General features: G+C 36.2%; 1 protein-coding gene across 9 annotated transcripts in view; it reads left to right on the top strand.

The window, feature by feature from the left end:
• The window catches only part of LOC126824009 (vinculin), a 62,733-nt gene that overhangs the window by 3,186 nt on the left and 43,135 nt on the right, over positions 1-16,412 (top strand). The gene's annotated exons all lie outside the window — the stretch shown is intronic.

A 16,412-nucleotide genomic window follows, 5' to 3' on the forward strand; every position in this document is an offset into this window, starting at 1 on the left:
GAATTTCGGGGCATCAAAATGTTATATAAACTATTGATTAGATATTTATTTACATGAAAAGACCTTAACCCTTGCGTGGACACATCGTAGGAAAAAATTGTAGGCAACAAGGGGTAATCTAAGACCCCAGATATAAATTGTTTTTTTGATGCATAATTTTATTCAAATACGATCAAACTACAGCTTCATATAAAGACTGAATAATAATCAATCAGAGTAAAAATAAATATTTGAGGTATTAACAGTGATGATATGAATTATAAGGTATGTTTGAAACCATACAAATCTAAAAATAACTTAATTGTCATTTCTGTGTAGAATCGTCTTTCGATGAGGTTGGTAGATTACCTAGATTTGCTTTCAGATCTAGATTACTAGAATGACCAACACAAAAATATCATCAGTAAGAAAGATTCCAAATACAAAGCTGGCACCGATCGCATTACAGATTAGACACTTGTAACCAGCAAAAGGTTGAAATGTAATGTAATTCAAATGATGAATGTTGCTACTGCCTCACTTCCGTTCTATTTGCAGCAATATACTCAACATTAAAGAGCTGACAATTATGAACCATTTCCTCACAAATGTCAAGAATATGGTCGTGGGGTCCCAAAATACCCCTTGTATACGCACAAGGGTTAATCAACTCTCGATGCCATCTTATGTGTCAGATTTTCACTGGGTTTGAATCTGATCTGCAGCTCAACGCTCATTGATGATTTGATCCAAAAATGGATAATCGATAAAAAAAATTTTATCGTACCGACAAAAGTAAGGATGATTGGGACTAGGCCTAAAATTCAATCGCTAATATCTCGGTTCAGAGTGGAGCAATTTGACTGAAATTTTCAGCATATTCTCTTTACATTATGTAATCTTCCATAATGCCCCTTCAAAGTACATGTACATGTATAATGAGCATATTTGCATACAATGTAATTATTTGTGAACCACACCTTAAAGCTGCGTCATCAATACCATAATTTACAGAAAACAAAAATCTTTTCGATGATGTTTTTCAATAGGACAGAGATCTATTCTCAAAGTAGACATTTTAAGTCCTAAATTGACGATTTTAGTTGAAAACAATTTAATTCTGCTTCAGTTTAAAAAAGATTGAAACTGTTTTATATACTTTTGTGTATGATAGATATGAAATGATATACATGTAGAACCACATTACAAAACAGTGTACTAATTTTTGGATATGGCGCCCATTCGGGACAGAGATCTATTCTCAAAGTCTATAGTTGTCTGTGTGCAAAATGTGTTGCCATTCCACCTCTTATTATTCCTATATTATATTAAACATACATGTATAAGGAGCATCATACAATGTAATTTTTTGTGAACCACACCTTAAAGCTTGGTTATCAATACCATAATTTACATGAAATGAGGAAAAACTTTTCGATGATGTTTTTCAATAATTTGTGAATCATACCTGAGTGTATCAGCTGCTGTTGTTGTATGTTTCACACACTCCTTCAACACATGTCACTGCTGGTGAATCAGAGAATGATAGAGAGGAATATATCTCTCACCTAGAATTCAAGATTTTATATTAAACATACATTAATATTCAAGAGCTAAATCTGCCTCTTGCAGGTCTTTCTTTAGGCCTTAAGCATACATTTTTCAAGAGCTAAATCTGTCTATTGCAGGTCTTTCTTTAGGCCTGAAATGTTATGTAAATTATTGATTAGACTTTTATTAACATGACAAGACCATAATTAACTCTCGATGTCATCGGATATCTCCGATATTAAGTAGATTAGAACAGTTCAGTCATATTTTGAATTAATCTAAAAATGGTGAAGCGAGGCTAAGCGTCGAACAACCACTGTGGTGGTTGCAATTAATGCCCAAATCTTGTCAAACCTACAAAGGCTAATATCTTCCCTCGCAATTGAGCTATTTGATTGAAATTTTCAATGAATTCATTTTTCATGATCTATTTTTGAACTATTATAGCATGAATTGGTAGCTCTTTATTTAATAGCAGCCACCGTACTTGTTGTGGGAAGCTAAGTTTCGCTCCTCCATTTTTAAATTAAATTAAAATATGGCTGAACCGTTCTAATCTATTTAATATCAGAGAAATCCCATGCCATCAAGAGTTGGTTATGGCCTGGATCAGTTAATTAATCTCTACTTAATAATTTAGAAAACATTTCAGGCCTAAAGAAAGACCTGCAATAGGCAGATTTAGCTCTTGCATAATGTACAGTGTATGTTTAAAAGAACTAACAAATGATACATTTTGAAAATATCTTATTTATTTACAGAAGGGAAAATATCATGACTTCTCAACTCTTGTTTCAGTACTGAAGGGATAGTATCAAAGGATTAAATGACTTCTTAACTCTTGTTATTTTGCTAAGAAAGCAATCATTCATTCATCTGGCATTCATTTGGCATTCATTCTGACATCAACCAACTTGATCGTCAAGATTTGGTGTAGGTCTAGATTTGTTGCTAACTCAACAAATATATTTTATTCCATTTTCATCATAATTCCACAGTACTACATGAAGGTATAATTAATTATAGTGGTAGACATTCATAAATAGAGTGGATAGTAGAAAGAGAGAAATGGGGTTTAATGTCCACTTGACATAAACTAGGTCATTTTAGGACTAACATATGGTCCAATTTATTTCAATAATGTGCTTGCGCATAGGGGTCTTTAGCAGTGGGAGGAAGCTGGAGGACCCGAAGAAAATCCATGAGGTTGGACAGGTGGCTCCACTCCTTGTCACGTACAATCGGGGAATCAAAACCACGCCAGAAGACTCAATGATCGACCTTATGATACAGCGCGCATGTGCTAACCTCCCCAGAATAATTATCAGTTTTTTGAGCAAATACTACAACTGAGGAAATAATAATATAAAAAAGACCAATGTTGGAATTAGACGAAAATTAGGTGGAAATGCTTCTCTCTGTAAAATTTCACCTCACAGCACACTGCATGGCGTACACCCATCTTCATTAGCCCAGTCAGTACAGAAAAGTAGGATATTAAACCCCATTTCATTTCATTTCAGGTCTGGATTTAGGGGGGGTTGGATCATCTACATGTATGACAGAATGGTTAGCACATGCGCACTGTATCATAAGATCTGTCATTGAGTCAATTGGTGTGGTTTTGATTCCTCGGTTGTACATGACAAGGTGTAGGGTCGCCTGTCCTACCCCGTGGGTTTTCTCCAGGTCCTCCGGTTTCTCCCACTGCTAAAGAACCCTACGCACAAGCGAATTAATGAAATAAAATTGAACCGTGTGTTAGTCCCAAAATAACCTAGTTTGTGTCAAGTGGACGTTAAACCCCATCTCCCTAACTCTTTTTCAGGTCTGGATTTGGGGTTAGGACATCACATATATCATCAGTGTTTTTCTTTCATTATCATGATAATTGTTCTGACTATATCCAAGCATATACAGACTGATATCCTATAACTAGGGTGTATATGTATGTCGTATTTATTACATGGTACACTGATTTTCTTTTTATCTTTATGAATTACCAGCTTAGTTCTCAGGGGTTGTATACAGGTGAAAAATCTCCAATTTTGTAACATCCAGAATAACACAGTTATCATTCTAATTATCAGTTTCTTGATCAAATACCACACCAAGGAAAAAATAAATACAACCATTAAATTTCTTGTAACTGGTTTTGAAGAAGTTATTTTAAACCTTTGATTTCCTATAGCGAATAAACAAACGATCTCTATATCTATATAAATAGTAGATAATAATATTGGAATAATAACAGAAACTGGTGTGGTTATAACTTTTTCTTGCATTGTTGATTACTGTAGTGTAGGATGGTTATCTTTCTTTTGTTATACTCTAGTTTCTGTCAAATAGGTTTGATAGACGACCCTACTCATTGTCACATACAGGTTCGGAATCGAAACCACGCCAGTTGACTCAATGACAGACCTTGTGTGATACAGCGCTCACGCAATAATCAATCGACAATCCCCCCACCCCCCTCCCCCGAGGTAACAATAAGAAAAATCACCAAATCTTTAGATAAATTAAGTACTAATGTATATTATATACACATGTGTGAGTGAGGTTGTATGCAGGGATAGTTTAGGTAGTTTTAATATGTACATGATATCCTGTAGCACTTGGATGGTCAGGAAGTTATTATAGATGATGTAGCTGGGCTATTATCATGTCCAATGTATACTGGTTTACTGAATAAATAATAGAGGAATCAACCAAACAGTTATAACTCTTAAACATACATTATGAAAGAGCTAAATCTGCCTATTGCAGGTCTTTCTTTAGGCCTGAAATGTTATCTAAATTATTAATTAGACATTTATTAACTTATCCAGACCATAATCAACTCTAGATGGCATCGCTAGCCTGTGATACTTATTGGATTGGAATACATTTTTTGAAAAATGGATAATAAAGACTTTGTTTTTTATTGTACCGACTTTAGTAATGATGATTGAGGCTAGCCTAAAATTCAAGAGCTAATATCTCGGTTCAGAGTGGAGCAATTTGACTGAAATTTTTAGCATATTCTATTAACGTTATTTATTTTTAAACTATTATAGTAAAAACTGTCATCTCTTTATCTGATCTCCCATAGTGCTCTTTTAATGTTTAAAGAATAGTTTTATTGAGTAAAAATAATATTTATTTGTGAGATAAGCTTGATAACTACTTGTAAAATCTCGATGAAACATCATAGTGTATGAAACTTGAATACCATGAGTAATTGTTATTCATAAATCATCTTTTATTTGAATTTTCAGTAGTTTTCAGAAATAAAAGATTGTCAATTACTTTTGTAAATACTGTCCAGCCTTGTGGATTTTCTCCGGGTCCGCCGGTTTCCTCCCACTGCTAAAGACCCCAACGCGCAAGTGATCATTGAAATATAATTGAAACATATGTTAGTCCCGAAATGACCTGGTTTGTGTCGAGTGGAGGTTAAAACCTCTCTCTCTCTTTCTCTCTCTCTCTCTTGTAAATATTTTACATTTAACTGAAGATTGAATAAACAGCTAGGGTATTGTGCTGTGATAGAGCAAGCAAGGGACTTTCCCAATTCTTGACCCAGATACACTGTGACATTTACTCGAATGAGTAGATAATTACCATATATGGATGAAAGACTGTTGTTGAACTTGGCTGCGGTTTAAATAACGTCACAGGAATTTATTTACAACATTTTTACATCACAACCAGATATGTACATTCCTAGTATTATTAATTTTTTTAAGAAATATTTTTACATCACAACCAGATGTACACACATTTAAAAATTCCTAGTATTTAAAAAAATATTATTACACATATTTGGATACAGTGAATGAATATTTCTAGAAGTGTATCAACAATTTTTAAATACTGTTAAAAGTTTTAAATACATGTACTGGTATATGGAAATATTTCAACTTTTTCAAATGGTTTTGGAGAAGAAGTTTTGGATTTGAATATTAGTGAATGAATACAGAGAATATATGTAGGGAAAATTGTAAATGGAAAATGTCTGGGGTTTTTTTAATAAAAAGTGAATTTAAATATTAAAGACCCCATCTTATTGTGGCCGAAATGATTATGCTAATATGCATAATTTCAAATGAAAATTTATATAATAATGTTAATTTGGGATTTAATTTAACCTGGAGATTTCATGTTCGATCCAGGTGTCAGCCGAAAAAGTTCATCAGGATTTTTCAGCGTGGTTCCCATGTGTCAGTGGTGTTGGATGGGGGGGGGGGCTGCCAAGGGACAATGTATAGTTGTTTGGATGGGACAATAAATTGAAGTCCCATGTACACACTGGGGTGGACGTAAAATAACCCTCTATGTCTGTATTCTGACTTGTTTTCCCCAATCTGATTAAAACACAATCTGATCAAAACACAGATCCAATTTCGTTTCGTTTTTTATAATTCAAAATTTCGATTTTACTTGTCTTTACTACACTAGGATCTGGAAGAGTTGTTATTTAACTCGTGTTCTACATGAAATGAGGGGTCAGCCAATCAAATGGTCTGTTGAATCGAGCGTTTGCGCGTAACTGTGGTGGGTAGACATTAGCGGCAATAGATATCAAAACAAAGCAAAAGTAGATAAAAAAATACATGGCGGTCGCTAATTGGTTAATCGAATGACTGACATAATCGAATGGAATGTCGCTTGCTTGATACCTGACGTCATAGAACGTGAAGTCCCACTGTAACTTGTTAGATCTACATGTAAAAGTATAAAAAACGAAACGAAATATAGATCTATATTTTAATTAGATTGATTAAAACACAGATCCTATTTCGTTTTTTTTTTTAATAGTTAAAAATTATGTTTTACTTGTCTTTACCACATTAGGAACAGGAAGAGTTGTTATATTATCTGCGTTTTGGTTGAAGGGACTGATAACTTTGATAAGCCAATGAAACTGTCTGTTATGACGACTTCTTGGCGTGCCATACACGGAACTGTGGGTAAACTACTAGAAACGGCAACTCTGATTGATTAATCAATGTGTGACGTCATAGTGTCAAAAGCCGCTCGTACGAACCCTGACATGACCTTATAGTACAACTTGTCAGATCTTCATGTAGTGTGGGTCATCAAAAGTATAAAAAAAACAAATTTTAATTAGATTGTGTTTTCCCTTTTATTAATATGAACAGTTAGATTGATTCCTTTAAGCAACATCTGTTTTCAGCAATCAACATAAATGAAAAGAGAGACTCTTTTCAACATTTTTTGTGATTTTTTGCTAGCATGAAATATTTTCAAGTTGTTTTTTCTATATCAAATTACTACAATACCTGTATGTATTAGTAAGCTTGTTTTTGTACAGGGGGGGGGGGGGGGATGGCTGAATGGTTAGCGTGCGCGCACTGTATCATAAAGTCTGTCATTGAGTCGACTGGCGAGGTTTCGAATCCCCGGTTGTACGTGGCAAGGAGTAGGGTCGCCTGTCCAACCGTGTGGGTTTTCTCCGGGGCCTCCGGTTTCCTCCCACTGCTAAAGACCCCTAAGCGCAAGCGAATTATGTAAATAAAATTAAACCATATGTTAGTCTCGAAATGACCTAGTTTGTGTCGAGTGGACGTTAAACCCCATTTCTCTCTCTCTCTCTCTCGCTCTCTCTCTCTCTCTCTCTGTTTTTGTACAGGTAAAGTAGACACAGCCATGAACTAAAACATGACAAGTTCAGCTTGTCAAGACAAATTAGAATATACACACACATTTATATTAGCTACTTTATGCACTTTCACTCCTGCTCCTCTCGAAGCATCTTGACTTTCCTTTGCAGGAGTCATTAAAGACTCCTGCAAATTAGCTAAATAGCTCTCCTAAATATTGAGAGTTATAAACTACTTTCAGTTTTTGTTTATATTTAAAGTGCATACATTAGAGCTATCAGTTTCCATGATGATAATTCTGATGTTACCATATTCACCAAACATATCACCCTCATTTTCATTGTAATTTTCTAGTATCTTTCATAACAACATATAAAGAGAATATTAAACGAGACTAAAGCATAAATACAATTTGGCTTTCCTTAATTCAAGAAAATTTAGAATTACTTTTGCAATATAATTAAGAAGATTTTTTTTACGGGAGCTTTTTTCGCATTTTTGAAATTGGCAGATCATAAGATCTGTCATTGAGTTATAGGCTTGGTTTCGAGCTTACATTTGTACATGACAAGGCGTAGGGTCGTCTGTCAAATATCGTGGGTTTTCTCTGGGTCCTCTCACAGTTAAAGACCTCTACGTGCAAGGGAATGATTGAAATAAAATTGAACCGTGTGTTAGTCCCATAATGACCTAGTTTGTTTTGAGTGGACATTAAACCCCATTTCCCTCCCTCCCTTTTTAATGAAGTACAGTAATGGTTTTCTTAACTTCAATATTAATAATTGTAGTACATGCTTCAACTCCCTTAATTATGTTTGCTGTAATTCAATAATCTACTTGGTTCTGTTCTTGCAGCTTTACTTATTTAGGGCGGTTTGACTCTGCTTGTATAACATACATGTCTAATCTATCTAATTCATTATACAAGTACAGCCCAGGGCCCTTATTCACGAAAACTTAAACTAAGATACAATCGAAATTTTAAGAAATACTGCAATTCGATTGGCTGACCACTAAAATCAATTTGCATATATCCAATGAAGTTGCAGTATTTCTTCAAATTTCGGATGTAACTTAAATAAACAAAACCTAACATAACTGTAATGTCAAAATTTGTAAGTTTATTTTTATGTCACCCTCCATATTTAGATCGGAGGAGGGGAGTGGTGGTGGTCTAATGGTTTAAGACGTGCGCATAAAATCACAACGCCTGTCATGGAGTCAAGTGGTGTGGTTTATATTCCCCGTGACAAGGAGTAGGGTCGCCTATCCAACCTCGTGGGTTTTCAACGTGACCTCTGGTTTTCCCCCCACTGCTAAAGACCAATATGCGCAAGACAATTATTGAAATAAAATTGAAACATATGTTAGTCCTGAAATGACCTAGTTTTCCTCAAGTGGACCTTAAACCCCCATTTCTGTCTCTCTCCTATTTAGATGCTGCCCTATCTTGTTGTTTGATCCAATATAAGTGGAGGTTAATCTCTCTCTCTCTCTCGGGGTGTTCGATCCCTGCATTGGCCGAGAAAGTTCATCCAGATTTTCCGGCGTGGTTCCCCCTTGTCAGTGATGCAGGACGGAGGGTCTGACAAGGACAGCTGTCTAGTCCTTCGAATGAGACAAAAAACCGAGGTCCCGTGTATATATTGGAATGCACGTAAAAGATACCCTGGCAGTTGGAATTCGATATAAGAGTAGGCGATAGTGCCGCTGCCCAGGCAAAATTTCCCTCATAGCACACTGTATGGCATAAGCCCGTCTTCATTAGCCCAGTATAGGAGCAGAACAGTAGGACGTTAAACTCCATTTCATTTCATTTTCTCTCTCTCTCTCTCTCGCTCTCTCTCTCCCATACCATATTTAGAGATTGCCGATCCAATATACATGGCATCAGTGACATAAGGTATTGATTTTTCCCTTGCCTTCACCCAATTTATTGATGAGCCAACCAACTGTGTTTTATGTAACAAACGGAAATAACATTCTGTAGAGTGGTTCGGAACCGGTTCAGGTTTCTCCTAAAAAAGATGTCCGCTAATTAAAAACATCGTCAATTGCGTTCTCTATATTATTTAAAGACATGGATGATGAAAAAGTGAATTAAAGAGAATTTGGAATATGTTATTCATTCTGTAGTTGAGAATCAGACTGGGTTTTGTTATTAATTCATATTTATTCGCTTGCTGCGCGTGTAAAGACAACCAATACGTTATTCATTCTGTAGTTCGGAATCAGACTTGTTTGTTGTTATTAAATCGTGTTTATTCGCTTGCTGCTCGTGTAAAGATGACCAATATGTTATTCATTCTGTAGTTCGGAATCAGACTTGTTTGTTGTTATCAAATCGTGTTTATTCGCTCGTATAAAGATGACCAGAATTGTGTGAATCAAAAACATGAATCATCTTCTCTTTATTGTTTTACAATATTCTACGTTGTGATTCTCAAACTTGGTGGTTCATGCGGATTTCTCTGTCATTGATGGATTCTCAAACTTGGTGGTTTATATTGCATTCTTTCGTCATTGATGGATATATTATGTATGCATGATATTCCATGTTCAAGATAATTTACGTCTGTCTGGTGTGAGAATAATAATTTAGTATTTGGGGGAGACATTAGTGATGTGGCAACACACACACTATAGTTATGAAATATAGTCAAAATACAAAATTCTATGGACAGCAATATTGGTTGGCATATACCAAATAGGGAAACGTCATAACTATTTTGGAAGAGGTGCGACGTGAATGTGATAAATTTATACATATTCCATTTCTGGAGATCATTTTATTGTTCAGTTCAATTTTAAGGAATTTTGAAACATTATTATTTACTGACAAGGAATGATCCCTGTTCTTCCTAGGCTGCATCACTGAGATCCAAAGTTGCCTGCACTGTTATTGGGCCTCATCCACCCCTTCCTTTCCTTCAAGTGTGAGGTTTTCTTGGATTTTGAATTTTGAAACCATTGTGAAATGTAGTCAATTTATAAAATCCAGCAATATTGGTTGGCATAACAAATAGGGAAATGCCATAATTCTTTTGAAGTGATGTGATGTGAATTTGATAAATGTATTGCTTATTGTTCAATTCATTTTTAAGGAATTATGAAACAGACATTGTTATGTACAAGAAATGTTATTCTTTGGGGAGTTTTGTGTCCTGAAACAAAAATGTCTTTGAGTAAAATGATATTCAGTGATACTTGTTCACACAACATCAACAAACCACTGTTACACAATTCTTAGAAACAGGTGCTGCAGGCTGTTTCTGGAAAGTTGACTGTAACATGAAAATAATATGTGAAATGAAAGTAGTTGTATACATTAAGAGATTATTTTGCAGAACCGACCCAGTGTAACTGAAAATGGATCATTTGGGAGGATCAAAAGAATCCAGAGTTTCAAGTGACATTATTATGTTATAACAATTGGGATCTTGTTCTTTTGTCTATCATGAAACTACCAGTTATATGGCTACTACCACAGAACTTGTTCAAAATACATTGTCAAAAAAATATAAGGGAATATCGAGGAATTGTACAAAACATATTGAATGATAGTTTTAAAGAAAAAAAGATATTGGAAAGAGAATCTGATCTTTCTCCTCCAGAGTAGAGATGAACTATGTCCATCAGAGTAAAAATGAATTACTCTGAACTAGAGTTGATGAACTATTTCCATCAGATTAAAGATCAATTATTCAGATTCTTTTCCACCAGTGAGAAAATGAATTACTCTGAACTTTTTCGAACAGTGTAGAGTTAAAATACTCTGATGAATACCTTCATGTTATGATGAATAGCTAGCTAATTAATTAACCAGTTCATTCTGAAGACAAATCACAATATGCCCAACAACAACAATAAATTATTTGATAACAGTTACTGCGCAGATCTGGTAAATAATTCTCTTCCTTTTGTAGATGGTTATTTGCAATTACACTATTTTGAGGGATTTTGAATATCTTGCAAACTACAATCTTTGTAAAATCTCTAAAAGTAAATCATTCCAAGGATGTTTCAATTCAGATCTTCCTGTTGTCAATGGTGCAGGATGGAGGGAGGGGTGGGGTGATGAGGACAACTGTCTAGTTGTTCGGATGGGACAAAAAACAGAGGTCCTGTGTACACATTGGCGTGCACATAAAAGATCCCTTGGCAGTTGGAATTTGATGTAAGAGCAGGCTCTAGTGCCCGTCTTCATTAGCCCAGTATAGGAGCAGAACAGTAGGAGGTTAAACCCCGTTTCATTTCATTTTATTTCTATCACTGTCCATATGGTGCAGTCCAACCAGCTAGAAGATGGGAGTCACTCATACAATTCACACCTTCTGATTATAGAGATTACAACCAGTGCGGGGGTTGGATGGCTGAATAGTTAGCGTGCGAGCGCGCGCTGTATCATACAGTCTGTCATTGAGTCGACAGGCGTGGTTTCGAATCCCCGGTTGTACGTGGCAAGGAGTAGGGTAGCCTGTCCAACCTCGTGAGTTTTCTCTGGGTCCTCCGGTTTCCTCCCACTGCTAAAAACCCCTACGCGCAAGCGAATAATGGAAATAAAATAAAAAACCATATGTTAGTCCCGAAATGACCTAGTATGTGTCGAGTGGACGTTAAACCCCATTTCTCTCTCTCTCTCCAGTACATAACTTATGATCTAAAACCTTATTAAAGTCCTCTGAAAACCACTGTGTGTAACACTGTTGATCTTTGATACCCAAACTAACTTCTATCCTGTCTTATCTGTAGATACTGATAACATACCCTACATTCTATAACTAATACTATATTATCTACTACCAACACATGGTTACATCCACCATCTCTCAATGTGTTCTGGTAACCACAGTGATGACCTTATGTTCACCTTAAATAGTAAGATTGGTACCATTCATCCTGTTTGATAAAGTCCTGTGTGGGTTGTGCCTGTGTGTGCACATGCATGTCTCTGTTGGTGATTTAAAGGAATACATGTGTGAGTCACTCAGTTAAAACTGAACTGAAAATAAAGTTCAGCATCTCTGTCTGCCATAGTATACCCACATTGTATGAATTATTGGCCAGCATGTATTAAACACATTACCAGTTGATGACTGAAGAGCTCATCACCAGTCTTATTACAATTTTTATGTATCAATGCCATGCTTCTGTTAGTGAAGTTAAGAAGCTTATAAATTTTATAAATGGGGGTTACCATTAATATCTGATCATTATATCCAAAATTTACTCAAAATTGTTCGCCCCTGTCCTACCTTGTGAGTTTTCTCCAGTCCTACGATTGCTTCCCACTGCTAAAGACCCCTATATGCAAGTGAATAAAATTGAACCATATGTTAGGCCCGAAATGACCTAGTTTGTGTCAAGTGGATGTTAAACTCTTTCTCTCTCTCTCTCTCTCTCTCTCTCTCTCTCTCTCTCTCTCTCTCTATGTCTTCATGGGTCGAAAACCCAAGGTCCTGTGTAAACATAGGCGTGTACGTAAAAGAACCCTTAATAGTTGGAATTTGAAATAAGAGTAGGCTGTTGTCCGAGCAAAATTTTAATTGTAGCCTGGCTTCATTAGCCCATCCAGTCAGTGCAGAAAAGTAGGACATCAAACCCAATTTCATTTCATTTCCTATTTTCACGAATAGCCCTGTTATGTTACTTTCAAGGCGAGAGAAAAATGGGGTTTAACGTCCACTCGACACAAACTAGGTCATTTCGGGACTAGCATATGGTTCAATTTTTTATTTCAATAATTCACTTGTGCGTAGGGGTCTTTAGCAGTGGGAGAAAACACATGAGGTTGGACACACGACCCTACTCCTTGCCATGTACAACTGGAGAATCTAAACCATGCCAGTTGACTCAATGACAGACCTTATGATACAATGCACACATGCTAACCATTCGGTCATCCAACCCCCTACTTTGAAGGCGACTTCCCAAGTATTGACTAATGTTATTTTGTTTCTGGAAGAGATCCAGCTCATGTTTAGATACATATATACACAATGCTATAGTTCACATTCTCTAGCTGTGTGTAACAATCTGTCTGTTACGCATGTCATGGTGGGAATTCTGTACATGTATGCTTCATTCCTTTTTTCAAATTGATGATCTTTTGGCAATGTAATAGCACTCTGTTGAACTCTCTTTTTATTACCATAATTTATGACATGCATAACACTGTAAGTAAGAATTTGTAAGAGACTAGATTGGCAATTAATCCTCATAAATATGTCATACCTAATAAAAACAAATTGTTTATGTTCTTCATGGCACATATAAATCAGATGATTGGGCTTCACTGTTGCGTGTTTGATCCCTGCAACTGTGGCTAGTTGGTTAAGACGCTGGCTCACTAGCCCGGAGGTCGGGTGTTTGATCCCTGCATTTGCCGAGAAAGTTCATCAGGATTTTCCGACAGGTTCCCACTTGTCAGTGGTGCAAGACAGAGGGCCTGACAAGGACAGCCAATCAGTCATTTGGATAGTACGGAAAACCAAGGTCCCGTGTATACATTGACATGCATGTAAAAGATACCTTGGCAGATGGAATTCGATATAAGGGCAGCGGCAAAATGTCCCTCATAGCACACTGTATGGTGTATGCCCTTCTTCATTAGCCCAGTCGGAGCAGAACCCTATTTCATTTCATTTAACTGTCAATGTGACTTTGATCTGGTAACAAATTTTCTCCTGAAGATCCTAACCGCAACAAACTTTAAAAAAAAGATTGTACTATTTATTAGTTCCAATATGATCTAGTTTCTCTCCCTTAATTACTCATACACATCATATTTATTTTTTTATTTCATGTTTTGAAATAAAATTGTATCTTCTGATTGTCGCAAAATGACCTAGTTTATGTTGAGTGGGCTTTATTAATGCTTATTTCTCTCGTAATATTTCGGGGGGGTTGGATGGCCGAATGGTTAGCACGTGCGCGCTGTATCATAAGGTCTACCACTGGGGTGGTTTCGATTCCCCAGTTTTATGTGACAAGAAGTAGGGTTGCTGTCCAATCTCGTGGGTTTTCTCCGGGTCCTCCGGTTTCTCCGGTTTCCTCCCACTGCTCAATACTCCCTACGCTCAAGCGAATTATTGAAAAAAAATTGAATCATATGTTAGTCCCGAAATGACCTAGTTTGTGTTGAGTGGATGTTAAAAACTCTCTCTATCTCTCTCTCTCTCTCTCTGTAATATTTCATGCACATTGTAGGTTTATACCATGTTTTCAAAGTGTATCATTTATATTACATACATGTCAAGGAAATAGAAAAAAAGCTACATGTAAAACATCAACTATTTTTAAAAAATCAATTAAAATATCTGACAGCCTATCAGTCATTTTGATTGACAGTAATGTTGTTTATATATGCTAATACTGAAGTAGATGGTGTACATATACATGTATGTAACAGCATGTGTTGATAAAAAAAAGGCTTTTCTTTGAAAGTAGGGAGGGGGTTCTGAAATATCTTGGCCAATGCCGGGATCAAAAATGATACCTCCGGGTTAGTGAGCCAACGTTTTACTCGCCATGGCTCCCTTTAGAAATAAGGAAAAAATTTTATAATGGTAGGCAGACCACCATTTAATTTCACCATCTCCGTATCCACAAATTGTAGTTCATCTATTTATAGCAATTCTCTCTGTGTCTCTTTCTCCCCTTTTGAATGCCCATTTTTGTTGATTTTTTGGGTATAGAATGGACAAAGAGGGTTTGAATTAATATTTTAACATGATTTAGAGGCAGAAGGATAACAGAGTTAGCAGGTTGGTTACGGTGATATGTACGGCAACTAGTTACATGTTTTTAGTATGCTTCTTCAAGTTTTGTATATCAAAATTTTGGTGGTCAACCTCATACTAATTTTGGTGCAAAGACATGACCACATTTCTCTCTCTCTCTCTCTTTTCATGTCATTTGTTTTTTAAATCAGGAATAAGGAAAACCAGTTTGTGTAGAGTAAAACGTGTATCTTGTAAGTTTGTGTTTGATATGTGTAGAGGGTGTACGTGTATCTTGTATGTAGGTAAAACAGTGAATGAGTCTATTAGATAAAGGTTATTTCCTGACCACTTCTAACCTTTTAACATTTAATAATATTTATTTATATATCTACAAACAACCACCCGTTATTTATTGAGATGATAATATACAACGATCAGCAGAATTATCTTCATTACTCGGTCAAAATCGAAATGAAGTGAATTAATGAAAGAAAATTGAACCATATGTTAGTGCCAAAATGACCTTGTTTATGGCCAGTGGACTTTAACCCCATTTTTCTATCTCTCTCTTAAATGGTCCACGTCCATATTAGAGATTAAAATTCAACTAAAATCCTGAATATAAATAGATGATCTTCTTTAAATATAACAAACCCATTTGTCATTCAGGGAGCTGTGGTTACTCAGTAAGTCGCAGAATGTGTAGGCAGAGCTCACACTGGCTTTCATTTTTTTTCACCAAAATGGATCACAATTTTTATATAAAAAATTGAGGATATTTTTTTTCCGCCAACTGGAATATTTTATCTGCTAAAAATTTATGATAAAAAAACAAATATTGTCAAAGAAAGAGAGAAAGAGAGAGAGAGAGACATGGGGTTTAATGTCCACTCAACACAAACTTGGTCATTTCGGAACTAACATATGGTTCAATACAGTGTTGTTGTTTAGATATGACGAAAAACCAAGGTCGTAAAAGAATCCTTGATAGCTAAAATTTGAAATAAGACTAGCCTGTAGCGCAGCTGTCAAGGCAAAATTTCCCTTTGTAGACTGTATTTCATTTTTATTCCCTGCTTGTACATGGCAAGCAGTCTGGTCGCCTGTCCAACCATGGGTGTGGATTTAATGGGGGTCCCGGCCCGTCCCCCCCCTTAGAATCGGAAGGGGGGGAACGAATAGGTCTAGTCCCCCCCATGATTTTGATCGCCAGGACAGATTTTCAGGTTTATATATACATGAATGTCCCGTTCTGAAGGCTATCTAACCACTGCCTTGGATCTCGTCACAGTAATTCATCTTCACAATATCTTCCTCCTTAATTGTAGGTAGTCAATTTTACCATATCGTCATCATATTCCCCTAGTTACAGCTTTCATCGAAATAACACTGGTAAACTGTTCGTAGTTATTATTTTGGTTTGGTAATGAAAGGTTCCAGGGTTCGTCCGTCCCCCCCAAAAGTTATGACAAATCCACGCCCTTGTGTCCAACCTTGTGGGTTTTCTCCGGTTCCTCCAGTTTCCTCCCACTGCTAAAGACCCCTACGC

Source organism: Patella vulgata, chromosome 6 (genome assembly GCF_932274485.2).
Source record: "Patella vulgata chromosome 6, xgPatVulg1.2, whole genome shotgun sequence".
Classification (NCBI taxonomy): Eukaryota; Metazoa; Mollusca; class Gastropoda; family Patellidae; genus Patella; species Patella vulgata.